The sequence below is a fragment of the Squalius cephalus genome (genome assembly GCF_949319135.1).
Source record: "Squalius cephalus genome assembly, chromosome: 2".
NCBI lineage: Eukaryota > Metazoa > Chordata > Actinopteri > Cypriniformes > Leuciscidae > Squalius > Squalius cephalus.
This window is the reverse complement of record NC_137123.1, coordinates 64,330,177-64,356,569: the sequence shown is the minus strand read 5'-3', so window position 1 is coordinate 64,356,569 and position 26,393 is coordinate 64,330,177. Positions and strand designations below refer to the sequence as shown.

General features: G+C 39.8%; 1 protein-coding gene across 11 annotated transcripts in view; it reads left to right on the top strand.

Annotated features, from left to right (window-relative positions):
* Window positions 1-26,393, top strand: part of pou2f1a (POU class 2 homeobox 1a) — a 141,232-nt gene that overhangs the window by 111,182 nt on the left and 3,657 nt on the right. The gene's annotated exons all lie outside the window — the stretch shown is intronic.

Genomic DNA, 26,393 nt, shown 5'->3' with positions numbered 1-26,393 from the left:
AGATAACAAGTGGTACCGTTTTGATGACAGTCGTGTCACAGAGGTAATGTGTTATTATTTTATATTTAAATTACCACTGTTTTCTGTTGCTTAATCTCATTCAACTGTTCTCTTGATTTCCCTCAGACTGATGAGAGCAAACTGAAAAGGTACGTGCCAATAACGTCAAATTACTCTGTTCATTTCTTAATCAACTGAGAATGAAAGTGATTGTAGTTTTAATCTTTTCAATGTAGGTCTGGGGAAGCTTACTTGCTTTTGTACCAGAAAAGTGAGTAGATTCACAATTTTTGCATTTAATGTGAGATTCTCTTGTGTTCAACAAAAGCTGTCTCTAAAAAAATACAATTGAACAATGATGTTAAACCATGCTATTGCATATTCATATCTGATGTAGGCTGCCTAAATATTTTTATTTATTATTATTTACAGTATGTTAATTAGGACCCTAGTGTTCTTTTATGGAGTATTTTATTTATATTTATAAATGTATTATTATTATTTATTTTTTAACAAAGAAATATAAACATTTTTGGGTATGCTCACAAACTCTTAGTTTTGGTTCCTACGAGGGGATTCTTCTGATTGTCAACAAAATTGCTAACAGATATTTGATATCTCGAATGACTTTGATATGGTGAGGCAATACATTTATGTAGAGAAATGGGAAACAGTAAGTGTCTCATATACTCTGTGTGCATTGAGAGATTTAAATCAAACTTGAGCTGTATGAAATCAACAGCCTTTAAAATTATACTCTTCCATTTACCCAGATTGCGTCAATCTTGGTCAGAATAATATCAAGGCATGGCTGATAAGAAATTGCAAAAGGATTTGATATATTAAATAGTGTTGCCATGGTAACACATCAAATCATCGTGGTGTTAATTCTGTCTGGTCACATCAGTTGACTCTCAGCTGTTTCATGTCTACCTATGGAAATACAACGCCTGTTACAGCATCCCTATATACGGTCCATTCAGTATTATCAGCAGCTTTATTGTGTTGCTCAGGAGCTAATTAAACAGCAAAACTCTGCAGGCAAAAAACAGGCAACTGAATAGGAATCCACTCAATTGGGGATTTCATGTGAGGAACGCATTCCCGACATGGAGTTCACATCGGATGCAAGTTTGTTGAACACACTAACTCCCCATGTAAACTAATTTGAACTGTTTGCCTTCGAGGGTTAGGCTGTCCATGTCTCCTTGCGTCTTGAAGAAAGTCACTTAACTTTGCCAGCTAAAGGAAGTGTACATTTGCATTCTCAATTATCTCGATGACTGGCTGATCCTAGCTCCACAGAGAATGTAGACACCACTCCCAGGTGGTCCAGCTGATCTTCAGTTGATTCAGCAAAGCGCAGATAGATGTTTGCTACCCAGTAATCCTCGCATTGCCCTCTGTGGTATTCCCTGAGTGAGCCCCCCCTTGGCACAGATGAACTGGCACACAGCTGGCCTGTGCAAATAAGCGTTTCCCCCAGTGAGTCTGCCTGCACAGATGTTGTGCAAGATCAGGGAGGAGAGAATACGGGTCCTGTTGGTTGTGCCGTACTGGCTCACCTGGACTTGGTTCTCCTGATGACAGCCCCTCCCTGGCAAATTCCTCTGAGGAAGGACCTCCTTTCTTGGAGACGGGGTACAATTTGGCACCTATGCTCAGTCCTTGAGAACCTCCACATCTGGCCCCTGGACAGGACCTAGAAGACTTGAGTGGGTTATTAGACACCATCACTCAGTCAATGAGGCGGGCCTATGCTTTGAAGTGGAGACTCTACGCTAACTGGTGTGTTTCCCGAGGGGAAGACCCACAAAGATGCGCAGTCGGGTCGGCGCTTTCCTTCCTGCAGGAGAAGTTGGAAGGTCAGCTGTTCCCCTCCACCTTTAAAGTGTATGTGGCCACCAGAGTGGCATATCATGATGCAGTGAACGGTAAGTCTTTAGGCAAGCACAACCTGATCATCAGTTCCTTAGTGGTGCTAGGAGGTTGAATCCTCCTAGGCAATGCCTTATTCCCTCATGGTATCTCTCTGTTGTCTTGCTGGACCTACAGAGAGCTCCTTTTGAGTAATCAAAGCTAAGGCAAGCTAAGGACCCTCTTAGCGCTCCTGACCGCACTCACTTCCAACAAGAGGGTGTGGGACCAGCAGGCGTTCTCTGTCAGCGAAACATGTCTTGAGTTCGGTCCAGCTTACTCTTGCATAATCCTGAGACCACAACTGTGCTACGTGCCCAAAGTTCCTTTACTCCTTTTAGGGATCAAGTGGTAAATTTGTAAGAACTACCTCGAGACAAGGAAACCCCAGCCTTATTGTTGCTGTGTCCAGTACTCGTCTTGGGTATTTACTTGGACCGCTTCAGGTGCTCTGAGCAGCTATTTGTCTGTTTTGGTTCCCCCTCTGGATTATAGATGCTATTGTATTGGCATACCAGACACAAGGAAATATGCCCTGCCCCTTCAGATTCCAATCTCACTCCTTGAGGAGTGTTGAATCCTCCTGGATGTTAACCATTGGCGCCTCTCTAACAGACATCTGCAGAGGGCAAGCTGGACGACACCTAATAACTTCACGAGATTTTACAATATTCGGGTTGAGGCAGTTTAATCCTTTGTGTTGTCAGGTATGAGCAAGTAAGCTGCGATCAACTGGCCGGATACTCTGCTTGTACACACCGCCTTTTCCCTTCCTGAGCTAAAAACGTGCACGTTAGCTTTGAGACCGGAAAACCCTGGATCTATCTCAGGGCTATTGAGCTCTGTTCCTGGAGGGCCATGATCAGCAGAGTTCAGTTCCAACCCTAATTAAACACATCAGAACCATCTAATCAAGGTCTTCAGGATTTAACCCTTACCCTTACTTGATTATGAAAGGCAGGTATGTTTGATTATGACTAGAACTGAACTCTACTGGTCATGGCCTTCCAGGAATGGAATTGAATAGCCCTGATCTATCTTATTTTTCCTGCACTATGCCGCAGTCGAATTCGACTTAAAAATTCAACGTCAGGCCCAGTATTCGTGATGCATGGCCTTTCGGTCAGCCCGTATGCTGGAGCTGTGTGTGTGTGTACCACACAGGGTGTGTGTGAAGCGTCTAGTGCAGTAGTGTAGTGGTGCTGGTAGTTAGTACATGCTGTGCTGTGCTCTCTGCTTGTTACTCTGCTTACAGCTGTTGCCGCTGGCTAGCCTTCTTGATAGAGGGTGAAAAGAGGAGCCGAGTGCGTAAGCCTCCTTCTGCCAGTACAGAGCCTCTCCACCACCAAGACTCCTGTAGTGCCGCCTCGGGGCCACACACGGAAACTGGGTATCATACGATCCCAGGCTAAACTACAGGGGATCTCGGAGCAGCAGTGGGCCCCAGAGACACGGTGTGCAGGCCCACCACTGTGTGGACATGCCCTGGCGCCCGTCAACCACTGTCCCAGCTATGGGAAAATAGCCCCACTGCCTTGTGGCTAGTCTGTTGAGATAAGGCTAAGGGAGCATACCCTGACAGAAAAGCAATGCGCTGGAGGTGCGCAATAGGCGGGCCTTAACAGACGAAGTACCCGACAGCCTCCTGCAGCCAAGATGGGGAACCGGTTGTCCTGGGATCACCCTTGCCATCGGGATTAACCTCATCATGGTGAAGATAGTGCTACTGGGGATGGTGCACCTCCTTTGGCACTTTAAAACCTTCCTTGCGCAGGTCTCCACCTCTGACCACGGTGACAATACCTGGACCTTACATATGGTTAAAGTCTGACGGCGATGGGGAATCTGACGACGGGGGCAGGTTTGAATAGACTGGGAGCTCTTAGTCAGAGCCCTGCACGGCAGCGGCACAGGGTATTTGGTCGCTATCAACTGGGACTGAGTGGCAGGTGTTTCGGCAGACCCCTGTGCGACTGAGCAGCCCTATTTAGGGACCGCACTGCTCACCCCCATTGGGGAAGGGCCTAGAAAAGGTGGCCTAAAAATTGCCCATTCAACCATTTACCTGGATAGGTTACCGCGCCTATCGGGTTATTCCACTACTGCGGTCGAAATAAGAAAAATAAGAAACAATACCATTTAAAACTGGCAACATGGAATGTAAGGACTCTCCTGGACTCGCATGGCATCTCTGACAGACCTCACAGGAGAACAGCCCTGATCTCTGCTGAGCTGAGCCGCTACAACATCGACATTGCTGCCCTGAGTGAGACTAGGCTTCTGGATGAAGGATCTCTAACAGAGGAAGGGATGGGCTATACCTTCTTCTGGAAAGGTTTCCCCCCAGGTGGGAAACATCTTTATGGAGTAGGACTGGCCATCAAAAACACGCTTCTACCAAGTATCACAGAAACACCTGTAGGCATTAGTGAAAGGCTAATGACCCTCCGTATCCCTCTGTCAAAAAAACGTTATGCCACACTTCTCAGTGCCTATGCACCAACTTTGCCATCTGAAAATGAAGCCAAGGAATGCTTTTATCAAGCACTGGATGAAACTCTTCGCCGGATCCCTAAGAGTGATAAGATCCTCTTGCTCGGGGATTTTAATGCTAGGGTGGGACAGAACTACAGGATATGGAATGGAGTACTAGGTAGGCATGGCATTGGCAGGGAGAATGCAAATGGTATGAGGTTACTTACTCTTTGCTCTGAGCATAACCTTACCATAACCAACACCATCTTCCAGCAGAAGGCAAAATATAAGACCTCGTGGATGCACCCTCGCTCTAAACATTGGCACATGATTGACTTCATCATGGTGAGGAGTAATGACATCAAGGATGTTTTCATCACTCGTGCCATGAGAGGTGCAGAGTGCTGGACTGACCATCGTATGATTGTGGCCAAGCTCAATATGGAAGTACGTTCCCCTTTGCGGCGACAAAAGTCCAAAAAAAAGAATATACGGGCCATACAGAATGAGTGGTGGACTGAAAAGGCACATGAAATCCAATCCTTTGCAGATAAAAATGACATACATAATTTTTATAATGCTGTCAAAACCATCTACGGTCCAACAAATCGCTGTGTCACTTCCCTGAAAACAGCTGATGGTCAAACACTTCTGAAGGACCAGAATAGTATCCTGTTGAGGTGGGCTGACCATTTTGACACCCTGCTTAATCAGGACTCTGATGCAGACCCCACCATCCTGGACGAACTGCCTGAACTTCCTCCCATCCACAATCTCAGTCTACCACCAACCTTCCAGGAGGTTCTATCATCTGTCCGTTCCCTTAAGAACAACAAGTTCCCTGGCGCTGATAACATCCCTGCTGAGTTACTGAAGGAAGGAGGGTACATATGTATGCACACCCTCTACCAGTACATCACCCAGGCCTGGACTGATGAGAACATCCCACAGCAATGGAGAGATGCAAACATTGTAGTCATCTATAAGAACAAGGGTGACAAGGCCGTATGCGGCAATAGCAGGGGCATATCACTCCTTTCTGTTGGTGGTAAGGTCATGGCCAAAGTGCTGCATCAGAGACTTATTAACAACATCACTGAGTCAATGCTGCCAGAATCACAGTGCGGGTTTAGAAAGAACAGGAGCACGATCGACATGATCTTCACAGCCCGGCAGCTTCAGGAAAAGTGCCGGGAGCAACATCAGGACATGTTTATGGCCTTTATCGATCTCTCGAAAGCATTCGACACTGTGCAAAGAGAGCTCCTATGGGCTGTCCTCCTCAGGTTTGGATGTCCAGAAAAATTTGTTAACATCCTCCGCCAATTCCATGATGGGATGACTGCTCGGGTGACCATAGGCGGACAAGAGTCCGAGCCCTTCCCTGTACGCACAGGGGTGAGGCAGGGGTGTGTGTTAGCGCCAGTGCTCTTTAACATCTTCCTCCTGTGTGTCACCAAGCTTCTCCACAATGAGATTGAAAACAGCAGTGGTGTGGCAGTGGACTTCAGATTAGATGGCAACCTCTTTAATATTAGGAGGCTAAATGCAACAACAAAAATCAGTAGAGAGCAGGTCCTGGAGCTACAGTATGCAGACGACTGTGCTTTTGTAGCCCATACTCCGGAGGATCTTCAAACTGTCCTTGATGTGGCGGTGAGGGCGTACAGCAGGATGGGGCTGACTGTCAACACCACCAAGACAGAAGTGGTCTGCCAATGGAGTTCCAATGTCCCACCCACATCTACTGCCTTCACTGTTGGAGATGAACAGCTGTCAGTAGTGCCATCTTTCAAATATCTGGGGAGTTTTCTCTCTGAGGATAGCGGCATCGATAATGAAATCCAGAGCCGCATTAAACAGGCATCAGCTGCCTTTGGGAGACTTCGATGTAGAGTCTTTCATAATAAGAACCTTCATCCCTCCACAAAGGTCGCCGTGTACCAAGCAGTCTGTGTCACCACCCTCCTCTATAGCTGTGAAGCATGGGTAACCTACTCTCGTCACATCAAGTCTTTAGAGCACTTCCACATAAGCTGCCTTCAGCGCATTCTGGGAATTACCTGGCGCGATCATGTGCCTCACACTGAAATACTTAAAAAGACGAACTGCAGAAGTATTGAGGCCATTATTACCCAGCGCCAACTGCAGTGGTTGGGGCATGTGATAAGGATGCCCCCATGTCGGCTGCCCCGCAGAGTGCTATATGGCCAGTTACATCATGGTCGACGATCAGCTGGGGGTCCGAAGAAGCGCTATAAAGATCAGATGAAGAACGCCTTGAGAAAGTGTAAGATCAGACCTGAGGATCTGGAGGATGTTGCTGCTGAGCGCACCATCTGGCGACAGCTATGTGGAGATGGGGTTCGTACACTAGAGATGGAGAGGACAACCAGAAGACAGCAGAAGCGAGCCAGGAGAAATGCAGCCATAGCTGCCACTGTGACCACCACCACCATCACATACATATGTCCCACCTGCAATAGAGCTTGTGGGTCCAGGATAGGACTGTTCAGTCATCAAAGATCTCACCGTTAAAGGCGTGGACGTCATCATCGGATTTCGATGGACAACCGAAGAAGAAGAAGAGAATGCTGGAGCTAGGCCTTATGCCCATCTGTAGTGATTCCCTGGTGGTAATGCCATATGATGTTTTGTCCACGTTACAGTTTCACTAATGGGAAACCCGCTGCGTTTGTAGTGTTCTTCCCTTTTCAGATAGGACCTGCCGCAGGGACTTTTTTCCATGTGTGGTTCTTCCCAGATGTAAGTCCATGTGATGTATTCTCCACATACCAACCTCCCCTTCGGATAGGATGTGAACTCTGTAGTGTTCTTCCTCCCATTAGAAGTCACAACAGTAACCATGATGTTCTGTTCAGTTTTCTGAGTTATAGTTTTCTGAGTGTTTTGTTTTTGAGTTTGCGTTTAATACAATTGTAGCTGCCTGCGCATAGATCCTATTCCTCTCATCATTGCCGCAACCGCCCGTGACACACACATTGTTCTCATCAATGATGGCTGTGGCACCGTAGTGTATATTTAACTAAGGAAACTTTCAACAAGTCAGAAACAGGCAGGTGTATGTCATGAAAAGACTCCACACTCATTAAAATGCCCTGAAAGGTCGGCGCCGATAGCCTCATGGGCAGTGCGCCAACATGTAGCGCTGTTGCACTTCAGATCACCCGAGTTTGAGTCCTGGCTCGTGGACCTTTCCCGATCTTGTCCCCCCTGCTCTTTTGCTTCCTGTCTAGCTACGGTCCTATACAATCAAAGGCAAAAATGGCTAAAATCAATCTTTAAAAATAATAATAATAAGAAGAAGAAGAAGAAGAAGAAATTGCTCTAAAAGTATATTCCAGATTTTTTTTTTTTTTTTTTTTTTTTTACCTTTATTTAACTAGGAAAGTCACATTGAGGTTAAAACCTCTTTTACAAGTGAGACCTAGTCAAGACAGGGTCAGATAGCAGGATTAAACAGATAACAAACCACAGACAAAACCAACATCATCAATAAATACAACCAAGAATACAGCAGCATAAACATTTAGGTATTACATTATACCCTAAATAATACTGTTCACAGAAACGGCATTAATAAAATCATATTTATAATGAATTTAAGTGGAAGTAGAATTATCAAAACATCTGCACTTAGCAATGACCAATTTTTTTATTCTATGTTTAAAATCATTTAAAGAGATGAGGGATTGTAGTTTAAGTTTAGTCTGCACGTCATTCCAGGACCAGGGGCCATAATAGAACAGGCTTAGCTTTCCAGCCTCTGTTCTAATAGTCGGCACTTTAAACTGCAACCAGTTATGTGACCTGAGAATGTAGGAGCTTTGAAATGATAAAAATTTCCTATATAAATATTTTGGAAGTTTTCCTAAAATAACTTTATAAATTAAAATATACCAATGTTCAAGCCTGCGCATATGCAGAGATGACCATCCTACCAAACTATAAAGTAAACAATGATGTGTCCTAAAACTAGAATTGGTAATATATCTGAGAGCAGAGTGATAAAGGGGGTCAAGTTTGGACAAGGTAGACAGAGAAGCAAATCTGTAAATAGTATCCCCATAATCAATCTGTGACAGAAAAAGGCTAACAACTAAACGTTTTCTTGAAGCCAAGGAAAAACAGGACTTTAATCTATACAGAAAACCCAATGTGAATTTTAATTTCTTTGCAAGAAAATCAACATGATATTTAAAATTTAGGTTTTTGTCCATCCAAAATCCCAGATATTTGTAATTATCTACAGACTGGATACAAATTCCATCTAGTGACTTGATGGAAAAGGATGGTAGCTTTGTTCGCCCAGTTTGGAAAACCATAACTTTAGTTTCATGTGGGTTTAACAACAGCTTTAAATCTAGTAGGGCATGTTGCAGGATATTGAAATCTGCCTGTAGATTTGAAAAAGCTAATTTCACTGTGGGGGCACATGAATACAGAATTGTATCATCTGCATAGAGGTGATATTTACAAAAATTAAAATTATCACAAATATTATTAATATAAACTAGGAAAAGCAAGGGACCCAAAACAGAACCCTGTGGAACACCCTTAGTTACAAGGACTGAATTTGACAGATCATTGCCATATTTGACCATTTGTGAACGATTGGTCAAATAGCTATGGAACCATTTGACCGTGTTACATCCAATGCCAGCTCTCAGCAGGGTATTAACCAATGATGGATGGTCCACAGTATCAAACGCCTTTGTGAGGTCTATGAACAGAGAAACACAGCTAAGTTTACTGTCCATAGCCTCTTTGATGTCATCCATGACTTTTAAAGTGGCGGATATTGTACTGTGCCCCGACCGGAACCCGGATTGCATTTCATTTAGGATATTATGTGAGTGCAAATATGATTTAAGTTGAGTAGCAACTAAAGATTCCAATATTTTAGAAAGAACAGAAAGATTAGAGATGGGTCTAAAATTATTCATGTCAAATCGATCACCAGATTTGAATAGGGGAGTAATGTAAGCTTGCTTCCAGATTGCTGGGATCTGATTAAAACTTAATGACATATTAAAAATATGAGTAATAGGCTCAGCTATAACCGGTGCAGCCACCTTTAACAAAAAGGGATCCAGACCATCAGGTCCAGGCGCCTTTTTAGGGTCAATAGAATTTAGTGATTTCATAACATCTTGGACTTGTAGGGCTTCAAAATCAAATGACAAATCAGAGATAGAAGATGTACTAGGTGGCAAAAAATGTGTTGAAGCATCCCTTGAAATTGATGGAAACTGCTGATCAAATAGATGACCTGCCCTCTCAAAGTGTACATTAAAGGCATTTAAAATGTCACTTTTATCTGTGATGGTTACATTTCCAATGATCAATTTCTGGGGAAAGTCTGAAACCTTTTTGTTCTGCAATACTTTAATTGTTTTCCAGAATTTAGAAGGATTGTTAAAGTTATCAGTAGTTGCATTAAGATAATAATTTGCTTTAGAGGCCCGAATGGCTGAGGTACATTTATTTCTCAAAGTTCTAAAACGTTGCCAATCTACATTACTGCTGGACCTCCTTGCAAGGGACCACTGTTTATTTCTTAATTGAATTAACTGGGCTAGTTCTTGAGAAAACCAAGGATTATCCCTATTTTTTATTCTATGCTTTTTAAAAGGAGCGTGTTTATTGGCAATCAATAGAAACTGTTGCTGAAAAAAATCAACAGCTTCATCAACAGTAGGAATCAATGCAACATGATTCCAGTTCAGTCTTGCCAAGTCAGATAAAAATGCCTGCTCTGAAAAGTGTTTAAAATAGCGTCTAGAAACAGTGAGACCCTTAAGTTTAGGTATTTTGGTGTTTCTAACACATCCTATTGCACAATGGTCGCTTAGGTCGTTTACAAACACACCTATTGCTGTATACTTATGAGCCCTGTTAGTGAGAATGACATCTAACAGAGTGTCACTATTAGGCTTAGATGGATTAAATCTGGTGGGGCTATCAATGAGTTGTACTAAATTTAGAGAATTACAAGCCAATTTAAAATTCTCTGATTTGTCGCTGAGCCAATCCCAATTTAAATCACCAAATAAAATTATTTCAGAATTATTTAACTTGGATAACACTTCAGTTAAAGTCGATAGGGTCTCGTTAACAGCAGAGGGGGGCCTATAGCACCCAATAAGAGTAAATGGAGCATTTGCAACCCCAATATTTAAAGCAATAAGTTCAAACTGTCTTGGGATTGACTGGGAAAGTAAAACAGACACAGGAAATTTTTTAGATACATAAATAGCTACGCCGCCTGCACGCCCTTTTCGATCTATTCTGTAAACATTATAACCACCAACACAAATAACATCATCAGGGACAGACGGTTTAAGCCAAGTTTCAGAGATCACGACAATATCTGGATTAGCAGACATAAACCACGTTTTCAATAAATCCAGTTTGGGTAGTAAACTTCTAGCATTGATATGTAGAAAACCAATTCCATGCCTATTAGCAAATTCAGATGTATTAACAAAATGTGTATTAATGTGTGGAAATATATAACTAAACTTAAAATAATAATCCTGTTAGGAGTTATTTCAATCCATGTGTTAGCAGAGTACACAGACAACACACGCAGTTCTGTTTCACAACAACCAGTCTCTCTGACTGGCACACTTTATTTAAACAAAAACACCTGCATTCATTCAGTCACTGATTAGGTCACATGACCTGGGTCACAAAAATAACAAAACTGAAAACAGGTAAAACAAATACAAATGAGAGCATAATATTTATACATCTTAACACCCCCACTTGCTCTCACATTTCTATTTGATCATTTTGACATAAGTATACAAAGTTCATACACCAAACATAAAGGAGTTAAATTTCATTAACTTAAGCTTCGTTGCTGGTTTTGTTAGTACATCTGCAGCCATCTCATCAGTTGGACAGTACTCCAGACTAATCCTGCCCTCCTTTATTACAGACCTCACAAAATGGTACTTAATGTCCACATGTTTACATCGTTGTCTATACACAGGATTTTTTGCTAAGGCTATGGCACCCTGGGGGGTATTCCAGAAAGCAGGTTATGTGACATACCCGGGTAAGTTTAAGGGTAAGTTAGTGGATAACCTCAACTTTCGGTTCCAAAAACGGAGGTAACTTTCTGGGTATGTATGTAACCATAGGAACTTACTCTCTGAAGATAACCTGCTCGGTAGCAGGTTATGTTCCAGGGTTAGTTTGTTTCAGAAGGTTACTGAGCATGGCGTGCCGTTTTAAAGACGATCCAGTGGATGTGGAAGCACAGATAATACGAATTCTTTTCCGCCGTGAGAGGGTGATCCGACCACGTATCAATGTGTTTTCGTATCCAAATGAATATTTGCGGGAGCGTTACCGTTTTTCAAAAGAATCGTTCATTTATTAAACAAAGATAATGGAGTTAAATATTTAACTCAATTTATTTAACTTTTTTGCGACGGTGAGTTTTTTGTATACAATAGGCGATGCAGAGCATGTGGGAAAGGCAACTGTGTGTAGGGCTGTTCGTACAGTATGCATTGCACTCAAACGGTTCCTACACACTTTTGTGCAGTTCCCTGGCCATAAACCACTGAGGGTCATTAAAGAGGAACTCCACAGAGTGGCGGGTTTGTCCATTCTATGATATTCTATGAAAGACCATTTTAGTTACATAGCACTATACTTAATCTATTCATACTGTATACAGTGACAGTCACAATAATTTTAAAAGTTTCTAATTATATAACTTTCAATTTCAGGGTTCCCAAATGTGATTGGGTGCATTGATGGAACCCACATTCCCATTAAAGCTCCTTCAGTCAATGAAGGAGACTATGTTAATAGGAAGTCAATCCATAGCATCAATGTGCAGGTGACAATAGATTTTTTGGGTGCTAAATGTTTGGGTGTTTAAACCATTAAATCACCCTCATTACTGGTCCCCACTAACTAGGTAATATGTGATGCAACCCACCTCATTACTAATGTTGAAGCCAAATGGCCAGGGTCTGTAGCCTACATGATGCCAGAATGTTTAGGGAGTCATCATTGTGCCACAAATTTCAACAGGGTATGTTTTGCCTTACACAATGTTTTTTTGTTTTGTTTTGTTTTTTAAGGGTTTTTAATGCAATTATACACTTTAACTACCTTTATATGACACTTCAATGGTTACTTGTTGGGGGACAGAGGGTACCCCTGTCTGCCCTATATGATGACACCCTACCCTGAACCTGAGCCTGGACCACAGGCACAATTCAACCTGGCCCACAGCAGAACATGGACCATAGGCATCCTAAAGGCAAGGTTTCAGTGCCTGCGTGGGCTCAGGGTCAACCCAGAAAGGTCATGTGACATCACAGCTGCTTGTGTTGTTCTTCACAACATTGCCACACTGAGAGGTGAGAGGGCCCCCCTTCTCTTGAAGATGGCCAAGAGGAACCCCCAGTGAACCCAGTAGACCAAAGAGATGGCAGGGTGGTACGAGACATGATTTGCCAAAATCACTTTAATTAAAACCAGTTAACAGTCAAGTGTTGTTCATTGTTTCTTTATTTCCTGTAACAAAAGACATTTGTATTTATTGCTTTAGATTTCATTCATCAACCAATGACAGATTACTGTTCACATACTGTTTCCCACCTTAAGCTGGTGCTCCAGCAATTCAAGTCTGGCCTTTTTTTAGGTTAAGCCTTTTCTCCTCCATTTGAAGCTGTATAAGGTCCATCTCCATGTCACTTTTTCTGATTTGCTTTTGAAGGTGGACCTTATACAGCTCTTTGGCAGTCAACTAGAAAGACAGAATAATTAAACATGACTGATAAAGTCTGTAATACAAACACAGACCAACTATTTAAATGAGGAAGGAGAACTGCAGAACATTTCTTACACTGCTAAGATTCTGTGTGGAGGTAGATGGACCCTCATCTGTATTAAAATCTCTTAACATATTCTGTAAAATGACAATGACAATTTATTTATTCTCTTATGCAAAAAAGGGGGAATGCATTCTATGCATCATACCTCTATGGGCCTCCCCACATTTTCTGTTTCTGTCACAGCAGAAGTGGTCTCTTCATCGTCATCCTACAGTGAAAATAAGGAAGGATGCTTGGTCTAGCAAACAGAAACCTAAAGACAATAATCACTTACAACTGTGACAGAGTGTGGTGTTGCAGGAGGATCCAATAATACAATGTGGCCATCAGCAACATGATAATCATGCATATTCAATACTCAATGTATATTCTTAAACAAATACAACTAATAAAGAAGGACATTAGGAACATCTAAGAGTACTAGTAATAAGATTACAGTACACAGCATATGCAGTCAAAGCAGCATGCATACTGCACAAGTGAATCAATTACTGTAAAATGCATTCAAAATGCCTATTTAAAATGGTGACAATGTTGATGATTTTCTTTATTAAAACACTGACAAAAACAGTGAAAACATCAATAAATCATAAGTATTAATATGGTACACCTACATTTTACTAAGCCACTTGTCTCGGTAGCTGAGTCTAATGAACTGCCCCCTGGAATCCCATCGACCACGGGTCGCCCTTTATTAAGGGACAGTGCCAGCTCCTGGGCAGTTGGGGTGAGGGAAGGTGGAGGTGGACCCCCACCTGTTTTACGGGCCTCAGCCTTCTTTCTATTGGCTACATAGAAAACTAAATTACATGGCGTCAGTAACAAGTTTAGAAAATATTACCTTGCTGGAGAATGTTTTTGTGTTTAATTTTGACTTGGCTCACACTTCTTCTGGCTCCAGAAGGATTACACCTGATAAAACAAGAAGCCAACATATTACTAGCCAATTATGTGCATTACTACTGTAATATTAAGAAATGTATGGAGGCCAACAAGTAAATACTTTTTTACTACATGCCCCAAATAATTTTTGCGTCACAATGAAAGGGGAAAATAGCCCATTTATAATTTTATAAACTGGTGCATTTACTCTGTCCGTTATTTTTTGCCAAGCCAACTCTTTCTTTTGCGGATGCAGCAGTATTGTTTTTTTTATTTTATTTTTTTATAATGGGCTTATAGTCTTCATAAGCAAGCATTAAAACCTCCAACTCAGTTTCACCTAAGTATGTAGCTCGCTTTTTTTCTCCCTGGGTTTCCATGGTGACTCCTGAAATCGGCGATCCATTGAAAATGTCTTTATGTACTCACCGTGCGCGCGCATTAACTCTGGGTAACCAGTAGGAGGTTGATTAAACTAACTCTTCTCAGGTGTTTTGGAACCGACATACTCATGGTATGAGGGTTTGGGGTAAATCAACCCAGAGGTTATGATTTACCAAATGGTAAGTTAACCAAGCTTTCTGGAATACCCCCCTGATTGTCTTCATAGACTCTAGATTCATATTTCAGACCATCAATGTTTTCTAGCAATTGCTGTAGGTATAAACACTCCTGTACAGTCGCAGCCAATGCCATATACTCAGCCTCACAGGTGGACAGTGCAACTGTAGGTTGCCTTTTGGTCTTCCATGAGACCAATGAACCATCTTTGTTTAGGCTAATGCAGTAACCCGTAGTACTTCGTCTATCAGTTACATCAGCTGCCCAATTCGCATCGCTGAATGCATACATCAAGTTCTCATGTGCACCTTTTCTGTAGCACAGTTCTTTAGTTTGTGTCTCTTTCAAATATCTCAAAACATGTTTGACAGTATTCCACTGTTCTGTGGTTGGGCTAATAAAATACTGTGACAGTTTACTTACTACAAAACTCAGGTCTGGCCTTGTACATGTTGCCAGGTAGATCAAGCTACCTACTGCCTTCCTGTATTTCCTGACATCACTCATTTCCTCAGCATCAGTGTAATTTAGTTTTTGTTCGCAGGGAATAGCTCTGGACTTACAATTTTTCATGTCAAATCTCTCAAGTATTTTCTCAATATACTTGTGTTGTGACATTTTAATACAATTGAAATCTTGCTCATAATCAATGCCAAGAAAATGTGTCAATTTTCACAAGTCCTTCATTTTAAATTTTGCACTGAGCATCTCTTTCACACCATCAAGCACATTCATATTGTTGGCAGCAATAATCAAGTCATCAACCCATATGACTATGAAAACTTTCTCAGTTTCTGTAACCTTTGTGTAAACACAATGATCAGCTGGATTTTGAACAAACTTGATTTCACATAAATACTCATGCAACATTCGGTTCCAGTTCCTGCCCGACTGTTTAAGTCCATACAGTGATTTTTCCAGTTTATACACCAGTTTTGCATTACCTTGAGATTTTACCTCATAACCCTCTGGCTGTTTCATATAAATGTCACACTCTATTTGTGCATGTAAATATGCCGTCTTCACATCCATCTGATGAACAATCAAATCTTCCTGTACTGCTTTTTGTATCAACACTCTGATACTTGTCATACTGGCAGTTGGAGAAAAAGTCTCATCACAGTTCACACCTCTCTCTTGACTGTAACCTTTGGCAACATATCTTGCTTTGTATTTGTCTGTTCCATCATTATTCTTCTTGATTGCATAGACCCATTTACCCCCCACTAATTCTTTACCTTCAGGTACTGTAGATTGCTCAGGGTAAAAGTTACACTTTCCTCTAATGATTTCATCTCTTCATCCATAGCCTTAACCCACTCATCTGCATTCACTAAAGTTACGGCTTCTTTGTATGTTTGGGGTACATTGCATACAAGTCTGTAACAATAATCAATGTCAGCTACATCACCTTCAAAACCACAAACATAATCACTTAAATAACCTGGCCTTTTCCTCTCTCTGGCAGAATTTCTCATCTGTTCAGGTTTATCTTCATCTATTTGTGTTTGGTTCTTGCACACTTCTGGCTCTTTTACTGTGACCTGTTCCTGAGAACTTTGCAGATTAACTTCGGGGTCTTTTCCTGATTCTCGAAGATTATTCTTGACCCCAAAATCATCATCAATCGTTATCATGTCTGCCTCAGTTCTCACTTTGGGTACAAACTCAACTAGTCTGCATTTCTGTATTTTCTTGCTATCTGGATAGTAGATCATGTATGCTGGACTATTCTTGTCATATCCTACAAAAATGCCTTTCTCACACCTTGAGTCCAGCTTTCCTTTGTCGTGTTGGTAACTTCTGCATCCTAGAAATGTTCGTTTGCCTGTTAACATGAAGTAAGCTGTCTGTTTAGTTCTGTTGTTGAAACATCTGTTTCTCACTACAGCAGCTGTCTGGACTGCATAGGTCCACAGTATTTTTGGTAACCCACTTTCTATTAACATGCACCTAGCCATGTCGAATAAGGTTCTCCAGTTTCATTCAGCAGTGCCGTTTTGGTGTGGAGAGTATGGTGCAGAGGTCTCATGTCTAATACCACTTCTACTCAATAATGCCTGGTACTCCCTTCCTGTGAACTCTGTCCCATTGTCAGACCTGATGCACTTAACTTTCCCATATGGAGCCATATCTGCAAGGAATTTTTCTGTGGTGGTCATTGTGTCGCTCTTGTTTCTCAAAAAATATACAAACACCGCACTAGAATAATCATCTGTGAAAGATAATGCATATCTATGGCCGTCTTTGGACACTGGGTCTATAGGTCCCGCTAAATCGGTGTGTACCATTTCTAGAGCAGCTTTGGCTCTCGCATCTGGCCTTCTGTTTCTAGTCTCAATAAACTTCCCCTGCGTGCAAATCTCACAACGTGGGATAGGTTTGTCTGCTCTACTCTTAATTTCCATGCCATCAACAACATTCTCCAGCTTAATTATATCTCCATAATTGCAATGACCTAATATCTCATGCCATGTCTGCAAGTCATAACATTTTTTACATTAGTCAACACATTCATTGTCTATTGTGTGCAAATAGTACAGTTTGTTGTGCACGTGTATGGGGAATTCGGTACCGTCTTTATGTAGCAGAACGTTCTTCCCATCTCTGAAGATCACCGTTGCGCCGTTCGAGGTGGCTGCCTTCACAGAGAAGATGTGCTGTGGATATGTCGGGATGTACAGCGCGTTTCTTAGTGTTGTTTTGAAACGTCGTCCTCTGCTGTCCACCAAACATACTACTGCGTCACCTCTGTGCTTGGCGACTCCGTTGCACCTCGTGCCATCAGCCAATTCCACGCAGTGTGTGTCAGCCTGGAAACTACTGTCAAACCTCTGCAACTGAGGTGATGTCTGTGATGATGTGTGAAGTTGCACCTGCATCCACCATTAGGCCTCTTCCCTTATCCTCATGCCTCCACATCTCAGCGTCGCTTGCCCGAAAAACATACTCATTGTCACCCGTCTCCTCGGACACTTTCCTTGCGTTATCCCGCTGCTTTCTCCGCCTGCAAGTTGCATCGCGGTGAGTGGTACTTTTGCATTGATTGCACCACTGTTTACGCTGGCATGTTCTTGCTTTATGGCCTTTTGTTCCACACCTGTAACAAACAATGTCTGCACTTACAGCATAGTCAGCAAAAGTGGATTTCATTCCAAGCTGCGCTCTTGCTTTCATTACATTGTCCCCGGATGCAGTTGTCCGCATATTTTCAATGTCCTCATAACTTCGGAGCTTTGTTTTAAATTCAGCAAAAGTCATTTTGTCATCGCTCTGAGTGACATGGATAGAAAATGGCTTAAATGTCTCTGGAAGTCCTTTCAAAACCATTGCTGTTAAAAGTTCGTCACTCAGATTCTCACCTGCATTTCTTAAAAAAAATGATTTACCCGGGGCTTCCCCTTGCCAGCATAATATCCACGCAAAATCTTCAGCGCCGCACGTCCGGCATCTGCTGCTTCTCTCATGACCAGCGACAGACTTTTGTCATCCAGGAACTGTATCAGCTCTGCATAGGCTTCGGCGTTTTTCGTCGTGTCTTCCTCATCTTCGTCAGAAGGCTCATTTAAAATAGTCTCTTTCAGTCCCTGCAGACAAAGGTGACCCAAAAATTTTGTCTCCCATAACTCATAATTCTTCTCATCTCCGTCGAAGACTAGTCTTGACCAGCGGCTCTTTGTTACCGCTGCATTTGTCCTTCTACTCATGTCAGTAGGTCACTTCTCTCTCAAACTTAAACTCGGGTACACGCAGTACTCGTTGCGACTTTCACCCGGCGCCTTAATACCCAAACTATACGTTATCTGGGCCCATAACCTGTTAGCAGAGTACACAGACAACACACGCAGTTCTGTTTCACAACAACCAGTCTCTCTGACTGGCACACTTTATTTAAACAAAAACACCTGCATTCATTCAGTCACTGATTAGGTCACATGACCTGGGGGCTGTTCCATAAACCAAGATTAGAGTATAAGCCAGGCTTATTTCGGTTAGTCAGGCTTATTGTCGGTGGATTCTGTTTCATAAAGCAAACTTAAAATAGTTCAAACTCAGTTACCCTGGCAACTTATGCTGGGAAACTAGCCTGGTCCAGGGCAGGCTAACTGTCAGGCTAAGCCTCAGCTGTTACACAGATCCTCTAACACTGACCAACAAGAACACAATGATATTACCACTGACACTCTCTCATACCATTATTGGACTTTATTAACCACTATTAGTCCAAAAATAAATACACAGTATACAGAAAATCAACTTAAATAAGGCAACAATGATAAATTAGACAATATAGACCTATATATAGATAGATAGGTAGATAGATATATAGATAGATAGATAGATAGATATACAATATATATACTACAGGTTTTCTTTTTTTACTGGCTGAATGTTTTGTGCCCAAGATTTAATTAGATTGTTTTAAAGATTTATGAATACATTTCTCTCTGGTTTTGTTTGGCTGCTGTAGTACATGTTTATGATTAGAAGAACATTAGAACACAATCTGAAAAAAGCTTTGTAAAGCAGAAGTTAAAATCACAAAATTAAAAATAAATAATTACAAAAGCAGAGTATACATTTTAACTGGTAAGATGAATCTGAGCTTAGTAATTGACAGTATTAGCCTACATTTGATTTACCCCATTACAATAGTCCCTTTACAGTTATTGCTATCATAAAAATATACACACAGGTTTAAATTCTAAATAAGGCACATCTAATGTCCAAATAACAAATATTTTTGTATATATATATATATATATATATATATATATATATATATATATATATAATTTACTATATTATGTCTTTCAATTCAAACACATTTAACACAATTATACAAATGGACAGTTCCTTTAAAGACATATTTTCACCCAATAAATATTCCTTATTTTTCCTTCTACTTTTTTTCTTTTGTGATAATACCCACCAACACATAGCCTAAAAACACACATGATTAGAACAATAACCAAAAAGTACATAGTTAGACACTTTTACATATTATTTTTAGGGGGAAAAGACAAAAAACAATAAATAAATAGTAATAAAAATTTAACATTCACATATTTATATCAAACTCTTATAATGACACATAATTCCTAATAGTTATTCAAGTAATATTATTTGAATATCAAATATTCAATATTAAATTAGTAAATAAATAAAATAACAAATAACTAGAAATAAAAGGGAGGAGGGTTATATAAAAATGTAGTTAATGTAGGCTAATATATATTCCTTTATTTTATGGAATATTCTTTGATTTTAGAGTTGCACATATCTTTTCAAAATGTATACTTTTGCTCTTAATTTCATGTTATCCTCTCCATAATGTACTTTAGAAACTAAATCTACTCATTTAAAACGGGGGATTCTTGCTTTCTCCAAAAAATTATTGCATTAAAAGCTGTAATTCTCAGCATTCTAAATAAGTATACATCATCTTTATTAAGCATAACCTATTAGCATAGGTCCTATACCCAAAACTATATTTTGTATCTTTATATATTTAGTTTCTTAAAAAAAATCTTCCCTGAATTAGGCTACTTCTGTTCACTGAAGTACTTCTGTTCGCTAGAAGTTCACTGCAACTTATCCAACATCCTAAAGATAAATTATTATAATTAGAAGATATTTCTAGTGTTATTAAATATCGCATATTAATTTTCCAAGCAAAATGTATATTTTAGTCAGAATTATTGTGCTCCTATATAGCGCATGCGCGCAGCAGCGCTCGTTCAATATGAAGATTAGCAGCAAAATGGATACATTTGCATGACTTTCTAACATTTACAGATGGAGAATATAACTGTAAAATGTAAGTTTTGCACTGGGGGGGGGGGGGGAACATGTCACAAACGCATAAAACAGCACAAAATATACGCTGTTTGATGGTGGATCGATTTGATCTGTGATCGACCTCTAGGGCTGCTTCAGAAACGCGTGCACACGCAATTATCTAGACTAGATAAACCTGGATCAAATTAGTGAGATTGCGTGAGCTTCAATTACCTTTTATGGAACCACTTTAGCCCCAACTCATTTGTTAGGCTCATTCAAGTCCGGTTTTGGAGTTTAATCCCCGCTTTTCTAAGCGGCTTTTATGGAACAGCCCCCTGGGTCACAAAAATAACAAAACTGAAAACAGGTAAAACAAATACAAATGAGAGCATAATATTTATACATCTTAACACATGTTTTATTTGTAATATGAGGTGAATTTCCTCAGGTACAGATAAAAACATTTGATGTCATGAGAAACTTGTTGTTGAGCATGGTTAGCCTAGCAGAATGAACAGATTTAGTGAAGCAGCCGTTTCTGATCTTCGTGCTTTAATACCTTCATCAGACCCATTGGTGGAGGACGTGAGAGAAGAGCCCAGAACGAAAACTGCTGAACCAGGAGAAGCTGACAGAGCAGAGGTGATGGAATTTGAATTGATTTATCATTTAACAAAATTGCAGTTTTGTTGCAGATATGCTGAAACATTTGTTAAGTGGAGTGAAAGTGATATATTGAATGACTGCAAATAGTTATTTTTTAAATCCTTTCCATATTTTTCCTCTGACTTTCTTTTTCAGCAGTGTGGTGGAGCTCCTGATAAACCACAACTGAAGGTAAGGATGGAGAAGCCAACTGACAATTTAACATTAATTCTGGATTTCATTCGGTCCTCAGTTTTATGAGTAAATTGTTTAATTTACTAGTAATGTTCAGATGTGGGTAGAGTATCCAAAAGCTGTACTCAAGTAAATGTAATGGAGTAAATGTACTTCGTTACTACCCACCTCTGGCAATGTTTTTATAAAAATGAAGATTATTTCTTTGCAATTAAAAAAGAGATTCTAAAGAACCTACAAAGAATCCAGAGGTTCTTTTCACACATTGAACATTTTTGTATCACACAGAATATTAGAAAATTAGAAAATATTAACATTCTTTATTTAATAGTGGTGTCTTGTTGAAATATTTCTTACAGTTTCTTAAGATCGTGACCACTTAATACACACCAGTGTTTGATTCCACTGATACTCACTGATGAATGTTAATATATGCTCTGTATATTTTCTCAGTGTCTTTTGTGACGGGACATCTGAGGATCCTTGTGCTGAACAGGCCAGAGACTGATATAAAAACTCTGGTAAAGATTCTGTGTGAAGTCTCTCCTGAATCACAGCTGCAGCACGGTGAAACAATCAAAGATTCTCTTGAAATGTGCAGAACTGGTCCCCACATGGTTCTTTGGATGGCTCCATTAATGTGTAACAAGAAAGATAAAGAAGCATTTGAAGAAATCTATAGGTTTATGGGAACCAAGTCCAGTAAACATATTATGATTGTCTTCACCTGTAAGGGTCGTCCCAGAAAAGAACAAATAAAAAAGGCAATGCAGGATTATGCAGACATAAAAAATAATCATGTTCTTGACACTGGTGCAGATTTGTTTGTCCAGGTAAAAGAACTTGTTACCAAATTGTGGAAGACTGTAGATGAGAACCATGAGCACAAAAGGCCATATTATGTCATGAAACAACGAAAAAGGAAACATGAGAAAACTGAGGCAACACATGAGAAAAAAGCCAGTAAAAGAAAACCGTCATCAAATCATCAAAAGAGCAGATGGAAATCTACATAAGATTCAGAATGTACTTCAGAATTGACTTGAAGTCAACCTGACAATAATTAGAGTAAAAGCTTGATAAAGATTTAAAGTCTCATGGAGAAAAGAGAAACAACTTTGTGTTATAAATTGGTAAAACTTTTAGGTAATGTGCATTCAGATGGTAAACAAATATTAAACTTTGATTCATATCTTTCATATATATTCATATCGGATTATACAGCTACTCCTGATCTGTTAAGTGTTATATAATGTCTATTGTGTGATATTTGATTGAAATTTCAAAAACTGCAAAGTGCTGATTGTGTGATCCCTGCTGTAGTTGTCACGTAGTCTAATTGGTAATCAACCGAAGGCGACTCACCTGTGCAAACGCCTTAGTAATTGTGTATTTAGCGGCTTCAAATTAAAAACTCTTTTTGCATGTAGTATTTTCTACTCTTTATTTGTTCATTTTTTATATACACCAGCAAAAACATGTTTTCTAATAAGAAAATGTTTAATAATTGGAAGATACTGTAGGCACTTATTTAATCATATCACTTCTGTGTTATCACTATATTTTTAAGATATAATAAAGATTCACATTTTTCCTGTTTGAACTCACAGAGGAACCATGGTATTAGATTTACTGATCTATCAAACGACATTTTAGTCAAAAGTACAATTTTGAAAACAACACACAAAAAAAATTGTATTATCACCTTTTTATATTTTTAATGTGTGTATACAAAGCTTAAAAAGAAGACATTAGTGTGATCACATTTCTTATAAAGGAGAGCAGATTTCAAGTCCTTCCATTTCACAGCCCAGGGAAGAGGTAGAACTTTTTAGACAACGTTGTTCTGTCTTTGCATGGCATTTGACATGGAGGATTATCCTCAAACTTCTTAAGGACCTGTTTAAATAAATATAAGACAAAATTAAAGCTAACTACACATACTAACATAGTTAACTAAAAAATGTGTTATTCCTTTATTATAGTCTTTTCCTTGTATTGGACTTAAGATCTGAGTTATAGTTAGTGACATGCAGTAAAATACAACAAATCAGAGTAGATCATAGTAACATTGCCTTTCTGAAAAGCTCCTCAATGTCGTCCTCATAAGCGTGCCGATTAAATATTTCCACTATAGCCTGGATGAAATATGAGCCCAACACAGGGTTCCTGTAGGACACCGTCTCTGAATAGAGAATACACACATACACTGCATGACAGCTGAGATGTGAGCCAAATAGAAAACTAATACAATTCAGTGCGTTAAAAACTAAGTGATAGCAACGCATGAAGGTTACTTCATTAAGGTTATATTGTTCTTTGTTGACCATATAATATATATTATTTAGTGGAATGTTATAATATATTCTAAATGTGTGTTACCTAGAGTAGAGGACCTCAGGCAGCAGAAGTCCTTCTCAATGTGCTCTTTTTTTGGCACACTGTCCGGGACATCCACACATCCAACATTACCTGTGACAAGAGACACAGCCAGTCAGAGCAGCATCTGCTTATAGTGTGCACCATCACGGCAGGGGCACTGAGCTGAGAGCTGTCAAAGTAAAGCCTGTTTCAAAGGTGCACTCAGAGGTCATGCACGTGCTGTGACACATTGCGTGGTAGTGCTTAAAGAGTGTTTTATTGCTATGTTAATGATATTTTTAATGTTTTATTGTTATTGGCTTAATGGTTTTGCCAAGGTTCTAAGACAAAATACTTGGATTGTTGAGGGCTGAATTGACTGAATTAAAGGGCAATGAATTGTTTGGCACTGTTCAAACAGTGTATGGAGTATAAACATGCATCACTTCAGAACATGTCACTTCCTGCTAATCTGGAACTTACCACCCCGACACGACTGGACAAGGATGATTTTGGGTTTGTCCCGCAGTCCAGCACAGTTTGGAGTGTTCAAGCAATTATAAATTTCATCTATGGAGAACATGTCCTCTACCCCATCAGAATTCACTCTTCTGGAAACTCCACAGATTCCAGTGGCGTCTCCATGTGACATGAACACCACAAAGCAGCTGTCTGATTGGCTGTGCTCCTCTCGCTGGGCGAAGTCTCGCATGGCAACTCTCATACCCTGGGCATCAGACCGTCAACAACACACGGCATGATTCTGTTCAGCTGTTCATATTGCACACGTATACATGCACATCTAACATAGGTACCTGTGCCGTGAGGTCTCTCAGTGTCACCACACTGTAACCAAGAGCCGTCAGCAGTCTCTCCATACTCAGCTCATCCTGGTCGGCCCCAAAACAATCATCTCCATATTCAAACTCAACGTTGTTAATAAGGAGCGCTAGACGTTTTCTGTGAATGGACTTGTCCTTCATTGGGTAAATCTTGAGACAGAAGAGGAAGAGGGATGCAAAACAAGTCAGGACAATTGATATGAGTTTTTTATGACATCCCTGACAAAAAATAAGTATACTTCATGTTCATTTTATGAAGTATACTTAAGTAAAGTTGGTTAAGCAAAGGCTGCACCCGAAGTCGGTTATTATATAGTAGGCTAGGTGAAAAACAGTATGTGACAAAAGTAGTATGTCCGAATGACATTCATTCTACACATTCATACTATATAGAACATACAGTACCAGTCAAAAGTTTGGAAACATTACTATTTTTAATGTTTTTGAAAGAAGTCTCTTATGCTCATCAAGCCTGCAGTTAAAAAAAAAAAAAAAAACAGTAATATTATGAAATATTATTACAATTTAAAATAATGGTTCTCTTTTTTAATATACTTTAAAATGTAATTTATTTTTGTGATGCAAAGCTGAATTTTCATCAGCAAGTACTCCAGTCTTTGGTGTCTTATGATCCTTCAGAAATCATTCTATGTTTATTCTATCATTCTATAATATGTTTGAAGATTTATTTTTCGTTAGTTTAGCCACTGTTTCAAATAAATGCCTTGGATTATGTTTATTTTCTTCTAATAGGGTTGAAAAATAAGCAGATCTAGCAGCTTTTAAAGCCTCTCTGTATGCAATCGAGCTCTCTTTCCATGAAATGCGAAATACCTCTAGTTGTGTTTTCTTCCAGTTGCTCCATCTCTCTGCCTGCTCTCTTAAGGGCCCGAGTGTGCTCGTTGTACCACGATGTTGGACTATTTTCTTTAATCTTCTTTAAGCGCAACGGAGCAACTGTGTCTAAAGTGCTGGAAAAGAGAGAGTTAAACGTTTCTGTTGCAATATCGAGTTCTTCTAAGCTATCCGGGATGCTGAGATGATGAAACTGATCAGGAAGATTATTAATAATTAATTTTACTCTTCATTAAGCAGCAAATCATCATATTAGAATGATTTCTGAAGGATTATGTGACATCACAGGAAAAATTAAATATTAAAATATATTAAAATAGAAAAAAGTCTGTAAAATAATTCGCAATATTACTGTTTTTTTTTTTTTGTTGTTGTTGTTGTTTTTTGTAAATCAGATTAATGCAGTTTTGGTGAACATAAACATAAATCACCTTACAAATACCAAACTTTTTAACAGTAGTGTGTATATTATATCAAAACCAGCACAAGCACAGTTTTCAAACAAAACATTTCAAAAGTTTTTTATTTTTAATTACATTATTTTGCCAGTATGCATATTTGTAAAGAATATCTTTTTGTGAACATCAAATTGTTTGCTTATTCTATTCGCTAAAAGGATGTGAAGTATTTTTCTCATTTACAGTAGTTGTACCAAATGTAATTATTACACTATTGTCCATGCAGTTTTGTTTAGTCCAAATTGGACTTGTTAGGCTATGTATTAAAGCAACACACTCATGCTCATGTGTGTTTGTCTGCCTGCTGACCAAATGGTTGAGCACATTTTGAGTCACTGTATTTTATTGAGAGGAGTACCTAACTTAACTCAAGCTGATGAGCCATCTCTGCCATCTGGGTGAGGTGTGTTATGCCAAAAAAATCCACTAGATGTCACAGTGTCAGTCAACAGAGCTTGTCACAACATGACTTCTGACATGGATTTCAGAAACAAAAAAATCACTCCTGCCATGTGAACGGTTTTGGTGAA